Genomic DNA, 12,044 nt, shown 5'->3' with positions numbered 1-12,044 from the left:
GTCGTATTTACCACTACAGTTGGTAAAACAATTTTCGGTCAGTTTCACCCACTCCAAATCATTGTTGGGTTTAGTATTATCTCTGGATTGTAATGGTGTAATGGTGACTGGCGTTGGATGGTCTTCCAGTTATTCTTTATTTACTCCAAACCGGGTATCGAAATATCGTCGAAGTGAAAAGTCCCGAGACAACAATGGCATGTTCCGCGTGCTATTACGCAATAGCTGAGACGCTAGTCTCGCATTCGAGAGGGAAGGCGATTCAGAGATAATTTTTACGTGGTTTCCGTAAATTTGTTCCTTTTGTAAAGCACACGGCATGTTTCCCTCCACAATTCGAGCTTGTGGTCTGTCTCCAGTGACATAAAAAAACGTGCACTTAGCTCCTTCATATCGACCCCGTCGTTCAGGTAGTATCTACTCATTCGTGTGAAAAATTTATCACATCGACGATCTCAAGAGTCTTACTGTGACGCTCCTCTATCTCACAGTTACGCCAGACCAGAGGTATATTCAGTTATCCAGTAATAAACATTCCTCCTTGCTGGTGATTATTTCTTATGAAATTCCTGCAACTGTTTTCTAATGTGGACCGCAATCCCTAAACGTTGAACAAAAAGTTCTTGTCGACGCATAATACTCGCCTTTTTGTATCTATATCAAAGGTGAGGCTCTGACCATTTACAACAGCTGGCAAACAAACACTTCTATACGGTATACGGAAGTTCGAACAAAACTGTTTCAAGAACACCACTTGCCAACACGTTTGGCACTTTACAAAATTTCCCAGTATCTCGCAGAAATTTACCATATTTATTAAGTTGCCTTGTGATATTGCTTTGTTGTTTTACTTAGTTTTTCTATTTATCTTTATCAATTTTCACTGGATATCGATGATAAGCCCGTAATGCAGGACAAATAATTTCTAGTTATTGAAAGAATAAGAAAATCTTACAACTGACTGGCAACAATGGTCTATAGAGGACCAGTAGTAGAGCTAACAGCGTCGGTAACACTCCGAGTGAGCCGGCCGCTGTGGCCGAGTGGTTCTAGGCGCTTCAGTCCGGAACCACGTTGCTGCTACGGTTGCAGGTTCGAATCCTGCCTCGGGCATGGGTGTGTGTGATGTCCTTAGGTTCAAGTAGTTATAAGTTCTAGGGGACTGATGACCTCAGAAGTTAAGTCCCATACTTCTTGGAGCCATATGAACCATTTTGAACTCCGAGTGAGCGACGGTGGTGTGTAGGTGACGAGAAAAGTCGTACGAGCATGCAGATCCGATCACTGTTAATATCTAATCGCAGTACGAGAGAACCGGATTGCAGTATTAAGGAGTGTCAGAAACAAGCATGCGATCTAGAAATATTGTGTAAAATAATATTTGTGGCTTCTCGTAGTGCACATTCTAATAGGATTTATTGTAACTCTTTCTTGGGATTATGAACGAATTGAAATAACTTTTGGGACCCTAAAAAGAATTTTGGAAATCCTGAAACATGGACTAGTTATGTTAGAATCTTCACTGTTCAAGTCATTCTGGAATGTTGAAACAGCTCAAGTAACTGATTGTACCGTGCATTGATATGGACTCTTGCTGGCTTCTCGCAATTTCCGCTAGAAATAAATACGAAGGTTAAAATGTGAGCAACTTAGAAACAAATTGTTAGCGGTCGTGTATGTCAAGAAACGGTTTTGCGTAATTGGAATAATCATGTTAATTGTTTATCCAAGTTATGACTCTTCGAAACACAAGTGAAATAACTGAGCGACCGGCTGCAGTGATAAACACAGGACTGGCATTTGGAAAGAGTCGTGGAATAGCAATAGGCACATATACAGATGGCGGTAGTACCTCGTTCACAGGGTATAAAAGGACATAGCATTGGTGGAGCTTTCATTTGTGTTCATGTGATATATGTGAAAAGGTCTCCGTCGTGATTGTGGCCGCACGACTTGAATTAACGAAGCGGAGTTGTAGCTGGAGGTAGACACTTGGGACGTTCCATTCCGAAAATCGTTAACGAATTCAGTATTCCCAGATCCACAGTGTCAAGAGTGCGTCGGGAATACCAAATTTCAGGCATTACATTACATGTCGCCACGGACAACACAGTGGCCGACGGCCTTCACTTCACGAGCGAGAGCAGCGACGTTTGCATAGAGTTGTCAGTGTTAACGAATTACACACTGCGTGAAATAATCGCAGAAAACAATGTGGGACATGCGACGATAGTATCGGTTAGGACATTAAGGCGAAATCTGGCGTTAATGGACTATGTTAGCAGACGACCGACGTGAGTGCCTTTGCTAATAGCACGACATAGGCTGCAGCGCGTCTCCTAGTCTCGTGACCATATCGGCTGGACCCCAGACGACCGTAAAACCGTCGCCTGGTCAGATGAGTCCAAATTTCAGTTCTTAAGAGCTAATGGTACGTTTTCGAGACCCCGCGAAGTCATGGACCCAGGTTGACAACAAGGCACTGCCCAAACTGGTGGTAGCTCCATAATAGTACAGACTATGTTTACACGGAATGGGTTGGGTCTTCTAGTCCAAGTGAAGCGATCCTTGACTGGAATTAGTTATGTCCAGGCACTCTGAGACCATTTTCGGTCATTAATGCACCTTATGTATCCAAATAAAGATTACATATCACTGGGCTCCAATTGTTCGCAATTGATTTTAAGAACGTTCTGGATACCCAGATCGCTCGACATGAATCCCACCGAGGGACGTAATCGAGAGGTCAGTTCGTGCACAACATCCTGCACCCGCAATACTTTCGAAATTATGGACGGCTATAGATGCAGTATGACTCAATATTTCTGCAGGAGACTTTCAATGACTTGATGCTGTATCGAGTTTCTGTACTACGCCAGATAAAAGGAACTCCGTCACGATATTAGGAGGTATACAACGACTTTTGCCCCTCAGTGTATTCAAGGCTTAGCGCACTTTCTATAAGCCACATCAGGTGAAGGTTTGGTGGGATGGTTTGAACAGGACACAATAGCTTTCCTTCCTTTCGTCTCTGGCTGTAGTGACTACATTTACGAGCCGATGCACTGTGCCCAATTGTTTAATAGCATTTTCAACGCATACAACAGCGATTCTGGGTGGCATGGATTAGACAAGTTCTTGGTAGGTTTCTGGAGCTAAGTGATGCCAGAAGTTTAAGTACAAGTCACGCAACTCCCGTAAATTATGGAGTGGCCCTCAGCTGCTTCCCCAATATGTTCTATCAGATCGAGCACATGTGGATTTAATGAACAATGACATCAACGAAAGTTCACTAATATGCTCCTCAAACTAATGAATCATCATTCTGGGCTTGTGACACGGACACTTGTGCTGCTGGAGGACGCCATCATCGCCAGGGATGACAAGTATGCAGTGAAGTGGTCCACAATAAGCTTCAGTTGTCCACAGCCTTCACGGTCCCTTCGATTACTACTGCAGGCCTGCCGGGATTATGACGTATCTGAAAACGACCATCAGCCTGTTTGTTATTGTAGAAGTCTAGATCCGTAGGACCAAATTGAGGAGCTAATATCCATGGTCATGATCACGAAATAGCAGAGTTAAAATAATATGTAGACCAGTATTATGCAGATCACAAGCTACGAATATACATTACCACAACAAACAATGTAACACAGGAATTAGCTTAATTTTTTTTCCAAGAGCCCCGCAACAGAGAAGGAGTGATCCATCAGGAAATTCCTCAGTTTGGACTTGAATGTGAAAGGTTTACTATTAAGATTTTCTAATTTGGTGGTGGATTACTTAATATGCATACAACAGAATATTTCACGTCTTTGTGCACAATAGTCAAGGAGGTGCTATCCAAATGCATATTGGATATCTGCCATGTGTCAACTGCGTGAAAGTTCCTAATTCTTGGGAATAAGCTCATACTGTTAACAATAAGCAATATTAAAGAAATACACTACGGTGATAAGAGTCTTGGGATACCTCCTAGTACCGTGTCGCACTTACTTTTGCCCGGCGTAATGCAGCGACTCGACGTGTCGTGGACTGACTCAACTAATAGTTGGATGTGCCCTGTAGAAATACTGGGCCATGCTGCCTCTGCTGCGGTCCATAATCGCGAAAGTGTTGACGGCGCAGGATCTTCTGCGCCAGCTGACCTCACGATTATGTCCCGTATATGTTCGATCTGGGTGGCCAAATCATTGGCTCAACTTGTCCAGAATGTTCTTCATACCAGTTGCGAACAACTGCGGTCCGGTGACATGGCTCATTGTCATTCATAAAGATTGTATCGTTGTTTGCGAACATGAAGACCATGAATGGTTGCAAATGCTCTCCAAGTCCCGAACATAGCCATATCCAACCAACTACCGATTCAGTTGGATCAGAGGACCAATCGAATCCATTTAAGCACAGTCCATGCCATTTTCGAGCTACCACCAACTAGCACAGTGCCTTCTGGGCAACTTGGGCCCATGACTTCGTAAGGTTTGCGCCACTCTGGAACCATAGCATGAGTTCTTATCAACTGATATCGGGACTCATCTGACAAGATCATGGTTTTCCAGTCATGAAGAGTCCAATTAATATGGTGACGAGCCCAGGAGAGGCGCTCACGACGATGTCGTGCTGTTAGCAAAGGCATTCGCGTTGTTCGTCTACTGCTGTAGTCCGTTAACGCCAGATTTCGCCGCACTGCACTAACAGATTCGTTCGTCGTACATCCCACATTGATTGCTGCGATTATTTCAGATAATTTTGGGTATCTTTTAGCAATGATAATGCTACGCAAACGCAGCTGTTCTTGGTCGTTAAGTGGAGGCCGTCGGCCACAGCGTTGTCCATGGTGAGAGGTAATCCTTGAAATTTGGTACTCTCGGCACACTCTTGACACTGTGAATCTAGGAATAAGGCAGGCCCTGACGATTTTCGAAATGGAATGACCCATGCGTCTACCTCCAACTACCATACGTGTTGAACGTCCATTAGTCCCTGTCATGCGGCCATAATCATGTCGGAAACCTTTCCGCAAGAACCACCAGAGTACAAATGACAGATCCGGCAATGCACTGTCCTTTCATACCTTGGGTACGCGATACCAATGTCATCTGTATATGTATGTGTGGCCATCCCATGACTTTTGTCACCTTGGTGACCATTTCAGATAAGTGTCAATATTCACAGACTCCTGAACAAAGATCGACAACAGTTTCGTGAATTTACACCATATATTGCTCTAACTGCCCGTTTCTCTGCCAGAACTGCCCTTTGTGAACGGGAAGAGATATCCCAGAATACTTTACGATAAGAGAATGAAAACAGCTAAAGTGGACTAATTTTCGTGGTGGACACTCAGTTATTGCGCATACTTTTCTAACGGTAAATACAGGAACGTTCTATTTTTGAACAAGGTCCTGAAAGTGGGATTTCCATGACGGTGTACTGTCCATCTCAACAACTAGAAATTTTAATTGTTCAGGCCCACTAATCTTATGTCCATTCTGTATAATTAAAATGTCAGTTTTAGTTGATTTATGTGTTAGAAACTGTAACAACTGAGGCGCACCGTAATTTAGCTTCAACTTATTTTCTATAGACCATCAACCTACGTCTTGAACTAAAGTATTTGGTACATTACCTATGCTCCACTGAAAATCTTTCACTCACAACCAAGTGTCAGCAGCAAAAAGAAATATTTTTGAATCACCTGTCATATTAGAAGCCATATCGTACACACACACACACACACACACACACACACACACACACACACACACACACACACACGTAAAATTTGCGTTCGAAGGCGGTACATTACAAAATCAGCACGCCAATTAGGCCAAATCGAGTGAGCATTGAGGCGATCATTCCACAGGCGCACCGGGTTCAAGATACCAGTTCGGTAAAACACTGTATCCTACAAGGCGAAGAATTCCGTAACTGCCAGCTGCAGGTCTTCGTAATACAGGGATCGTTGGCGTTTCTAAGAGGCAGAAGACATGATAATAGCACGGGGAGAGGTCAGGACTATAGGGCAGACGTTAGAGTGTCTTCCACTTGAGTTGGTCCATGATGGATGATGCTGGCCTTCCTGATCGACCGGTGTCTTACGTCTAATCGTGACCAGCACCGAACTTGGTGCACCATTCCATAGCGGTGGTTTTCGGTAGACATGCTCTCCCATTCACAGTCTTCATTCTCCGATAAGTGTCTAGTGGTCTTTCGGCGGCAAAGAAAAGGATAACAGCATGTTGGTTATATTGTAGCCATAGTTCACATTTCAGGGGAGGTTGTGCTGAGATATAAGTGTTAAGGAAAAACCGGACATGTTGTGGTGTTTCCCACTTACATAACTTTGAAGATAGCCTGTCGGGTCGTCGTGCACGCAAATTCAAGCAGCCAGTGAAAGGTATTCTGCGTTTGGTTTCCTCAAACTGAATAAACTTTCCTCCTGCTCACCTAGCTTAAATTTACCATTTCACATAAAGCCATATTTTTCACTGGTGCCAGCCGCTGTGGCCGAGCGGTTCTAGGCGCTTCAATGTGGAACAGTGCTGCTGCTACGGTCGCAGGTTCGCATCCTGCCTCGGTCATCGATGTGTGTGATGTCCTTACGTTAGTTAGGTTTAAGTAGTTCTGATTCTAGGGGACTGACGATCTCAGATGTTAAAACCCATAGTGCTTAAAGCTATTTGAACTGGTGATGAGCTTATCAACAAGTAGGGACTCGCGGATCAGGAGATGTCTGTGCCTTACCGGATTTTAGGGTGTGCAAGTGCTTGAATTTGAGTGCGCAACGACTTGATTGGTTAATTTCAATGTAAACGGAGCACTGTATAGAATTTTTTTCACAACAGTTATTTCTCAACACTTCCTCCCCTAAAACACACGTTCACAAGCTGTTCAGCCTGTTTCCGACCACTCTGTATATCGTCATCGGTATCGGACTACATTGCGTATAAACCGCAGCTACTGCCCCAAACGGAAAATTTTTGGTTGCCCCTTATATAAGAAACAGTAGCGGTCGTAGCGGTCCCTGCGCTGTGCCCTGGGTCACCCCATACTTAACTGTGCTCTAATCGGGCCCAATTCATGGGCGTTCTCATTGCTATGTAGAGGAATCTTTCGCTGTCTCTGATTAAAGTATGACAGGAACCAATTGTGAGCTGCTCCTCTTGTTCCATAATGCTCATTTCTGCAGTAATATTTTGTGATCCACACAATCAAATGCCTTAACCAAATCAAAAAAAGCCCCTAGTGTTTTCTATTTTTTATTTAAAGTGTCCATTGTCTCACGGAGAAAAAAGAACATAGCGTTTTCAGTTGCTAAGCCTCTTCTAAAACCAAGCTGTGCGTTTGACAGCAAGTTATTTAACTGAAATTATCAGTTACCCTCTATATGCAGCCTTTTCAATAATTTTTGCAAGCAATGGTGGCATGTAAATGGTTTAAAACTGTCTACACTATCCCTTTCTCCTTTTTTATAAAGTGACTTTAATCGTTCAGCGAAATGAACATTCTAGAGGGAAAAATTACAAATATGGTTAAGTAGTGCTGTAACATATGCAGCACAGTGCTTTAGTAGCCTACTCGATACCCTATCGTACTCTGGATAGCCCTTAGTTTCTAGCGACTTAATTACTTACGAAGTCTCCCACTTCTCAGTATCACGGAAATGTGTCTCAGGCGGAAATCTTAGAAAACCATTTTACAAGAGAGTTATACGATTCCCTGTAGAAACTAAGTTTTTATTTAATTCACTTGCTATATTCATCAAATGTTTGTTAGTTACTTTACGTATATCTGGCATATCGATAACAAAAACATATTTACTATGTAATGACTTTATATCCTCGAACCTGTGATATTGGCCAGGCACTTCCTTCTGGACTGACCGTATGGTTTTAAATTTATTTTGAGGATTAGATATTTAGTTGGCGTATGAGATGCATTTAGCCTTTCTAATGACGCTTTGAAACACCTGTCAATTCTATTTGTAATGGGCTTTGCGGCTCGTTTGTTGCTATCCCTAACTTTTGATATAATTCTCGCTTTGGTCTACATGATGACATTATCCCGCTAGTCAGCCATCCAGGTTGCATGTTAGTGCCAGTAACCTGTTTAAACGTCGTAATGGAAAGCAATTTTCAAAGATCACGGAAAATGTGTTGAGGAAAGCATTATAATTATCTATACTATCAAATTCATGCCACTCTTGTTCTTTAATGATATTTTAAAAACTCGATTTTGCCACTGGATTAACATTTCTAAATAGTTTACATATTTAAAGCGCGCGCGCGCGCGCGCGTGTGTGTGTGTGTGTGTGTGTGTGTGTGTGTGTGTGCAGAAAATCTATTAGTGTTACAATTTATGCATCATGGTCTGAAAGGGCATTTAACCTTTTACTAACAGAATGTCCCACTAGCAACGAAGAATGAACAAAAATGTTGTATATAGTTATGCTACTGTTCCCCTTCATTCTGGCTGGAAAGAATACAGTCTGGATCAAATGATATGAATTTAGGAGTTCTTTCAACATTCTTTAGCTTGCATAATCACTTTTAAAATCTATATTAATGTCACCACACACAAATAATTACTGGTACTTTCTGTAAGGTGAAACGAGAAATCTCTATGGCTTGAACAGTAACTTGCTGCAATCAGAGTTAGAGGAGCTACAGGTAAGTATAGTTAAAAGTGTAGTTTCACTGAATTCAGTAGTCTTTGTACAGTATTCAGTGAGGTGTTTCGCTATAAGGCACGAAAAAGATGAGTTCATAAGCGCTCGCAGCCTATAACGTCGCTAGAATGATACGGCATTTCTTTTAAAGTGTTATTTCATCTCCCTCGCCCCATATGGTCAGGGGGTAGGTTGTCAGTGAACCATCCTCCGCTCTTCAGCCAAGCGAATCAAAAAAATTATAATGATATAGGAACAAAGTTTAGGGTTGCTTTCTGTTTTAAATTAAAAATCAGTGACGGACAGTTAAAAAATAAAAAAAATGTACATTTTAGAAACACATCGCAGGAAGTTGAAATTTTTCTGATAAAAACACTGAAGCGCTGCACTTTCACTTAAAATCTGAAGGACCTGCACTACGACGAAAAGTATTGCTTGAGGAGAGGGTGTGTCCCACAGGGTTGAGTGGTGTGGGTAGAAAGATAGAGGTCTGTTAGAATGCAAAACTATGGAGATGAGAGATAGGAGCTGAGATGGATAGTGGGAAATACGGTTGGTGGGAAAGACAGAGGGTGAGGAGTGGTGTGTTGTATGGGTAGGGCACTGCTCGCAAGAGGAAAACGATGGCTATGGATGGAGATGAAAAAGGAGAGAGGAGCCCTGATGTGGAGTGGGATAGGTGGGGAAAAGTTAAAAGTTGGTAGGAGTAATAACTGTCGGGGTTGATCAAGGATACTGCATTCGTCTTTGCTTCTCTTATGTAATTTCCTTACTATCCAGGGCCACGTGATCCAGAGACAGCAAACCTGACCACTAGACCAAGAGATCCGGACACAGATTTATAGTCAGGGTGCGTGGGATAACCATGTGAGTGCTCCTGGTGCCGTACGATATCGCTCTATAGACCATAACTCCAGGTGTAGATCCAGTGTGTCTAGCAAGCAGACAGGCTGGTTGCACGCCCTGAATTGGCCTCCTTCTAGCTGATACACGAGCATCACTAGCACCGAGGCAGAACTTGCTTTCATCAGAAAACAAACAGACCTCCACCCTCCCCTCCAAAGAGCTGTCGCTTGACGCCACTGAAGTCGCAAATGATGGTGGCTTGGAGTCAGTGGAATGCACGCTACAGGAGGTTTGGCTCGAAATTGTCCTTGAAGTAAACGATTTGTAACAGTTTTTTGTGTCACTGTGGTGCTAACTGCTGCTCACATTGCTGCTGCAGATTCAGTACTATGCGCCAGAGCCATATGCTGAATACGATGGCCTCCCCTCTCAGTATAGCCACGTGACCGTCCGGTGTCCGATGTTCTTGCGAACGTACACTCTGGTCACCGATACTGCCAGTAATGATGTACAGCGGGTACGTTCCTGCCAAGTCTTTCTGCAATATCGCAGAAGGAAAAACGAGCTTTTCGTAGCCGTATTACACAACATATTTCAAACTCAGTGAGGTGTTGATTATGGCATCTTCTCGCCTTAAAGACATTCTTGACCAACATCTACTCACCACGTCCAATCTCAAAAGTAATTAACACACACAACCGCTACTGCGTGTATTTATAGCAAACCTGATTTTCATCCTCGTAGTGGGACTACTAGCACTAATCATGCGACTGGAGCGCGATTTAAATAGACACCATCTTTCAGATGTAGAACATGTATAGCAACTTTCGCTTATGTCGTTCAACTTCTCCTTGACGTTGCCATTTTTTTTCCGTCAGTGTATGTTGTGTGTCTCTTTTTTTTTTTTTTAGAGTTTACTAGCTTGCAGCGTCTGCTACAGGAATTCGATGAGTATTTCTGTAACAGTTTCTTACTGCCTAACCGAATTCGTCTATAAATACACCGCTCTTCTTTGGATTTTCTTCAACTTCTCTATTTATTCTATATAGCGAAGGTTCCAAACTCAGGCCTAATACTCGAAAACCGGCCAAATAAGAATTGAGCGATTCGTAAATCACATCTTCTGCGAATGAATTAAATTTCCTCACTTCAAAATGGTTCAAATGGCTCTGAGCACTATGGGATTCAACATCTGAGGTCATCAGTCCCCTAGAACTTAGAACTACTTAAACATAACTAACCTAAAGATCACCCACATCCATGCCCGAGGCAGGATTCGAACCTGCGACCGTAGCGGCCGCGCTGTTCCAGACTGAAGCGCCTAGAACCGCTCGGCCACACCGGCCGGCAAATTTCCTAACTGCTCTTTCAGTTAGTTTCTGCCAGTATTTGCTTTTCCTAGAACTACTTTCATGTGGTTGTTCTACTTTACATTTCTCCGCAGAGATATTTGTAGATACACACCTGTGTCCTCATCACCTTCTCCACTCCCATGTGATTCGTTAGATTTCGTTGAGAAACAGTGGAGATCGTCGTCCCTGAGATACAGGGTACCACAGGAGGAATGGTCAGTGTTCAGGGACACGACAGGAATGCTAACCTGAAACGAAAAACTTCAGGTGGACATATGTCCTATTCCGAATGGTATCTAGCCGGCCGGAGTGGCCGAGCGCTTCTAGGCGCTACAGTCTGGAACCGCGCGACCGCTACGGTCACAGGTTCGAATCCTGGCTCGGGCATGGATGTGTTTGATGTCCTTAGGTTAGTTAGGATTAAGTAGTTCTAAGTTCTAGGGGACTGATGGCTGAGAAGTTAAGTCCCATAGTGCTCAGAGCCATTTGAACCATTTGAACCGAATGGTATCTGAGACAGAAAATATTTGATGTTCATTTGTCTTTGGATATGTATTACCCACCCAACCCCTTTGATGTTTCAGTCTAGCCCAACCTACCGCGTTGCTTTCAACCTCTTTGCTCAGGATGCCTTTTTGCCATTAAACTAGCCCGCTGAACGCGCGGTTGTCCATAGGGTGTTGTGAGTGAAGCAATGGAGGGAGACTGAGAGTATATCAGTATAATAATAGCGTGTGGTTAGGGCCTCCCGTCGGGTAGACCGTTCGCCTGGTGCAAGTCTTTCGATTTGACGCCACTTCGGCGACTTGCGCGTCGATGGGGATGAAATGATGATGATTATAAAAACACAACACCCAGTCCCTGAGCGGAGAAAATCTCCGACCCAGCCGGGAATCGAACCCGGGTCCTTAGGAGTGACATTCTGTCGCGCAGAACACTCAGCTACCGGGGGCGGACAGTATATCAGTGAGAAGCACCAGTTAACGGTGTCTGTACAAGTGCCGGCAAAAATGTCGCGCTGCGAACCAGAGAATGTGTTGGATAATGCGCAAAATAAATAAAATGTACATTAAATATTTTCCATCTCGGAAACCATTTGGAATCGGGCGCGTGTCGTTACGACGTCTTTTGCTTGATGCGATCGTTCCTGTCGCATCCCTGAATTTAGACCA

The sequence above is a fragment of the Schistocerca piceifrons genome, chromosome 2, assembly GCF_021461385.2.
Source record: "Schistocerca piceifrons isolate TAMUIC-IGC-003096 chromosome 2, iqSchPice1.1, whole genome shotgun sequence".
Classification (NCBI taxonomy): Eukaryota; Metazoa; Arthropoda; class Insecta; order Orthoptera; family Acrididae; genus Schistocerca; species Schistocerca piceifrons.
This window is presented reverse-complemented; position numbering follows the sequence as displayed.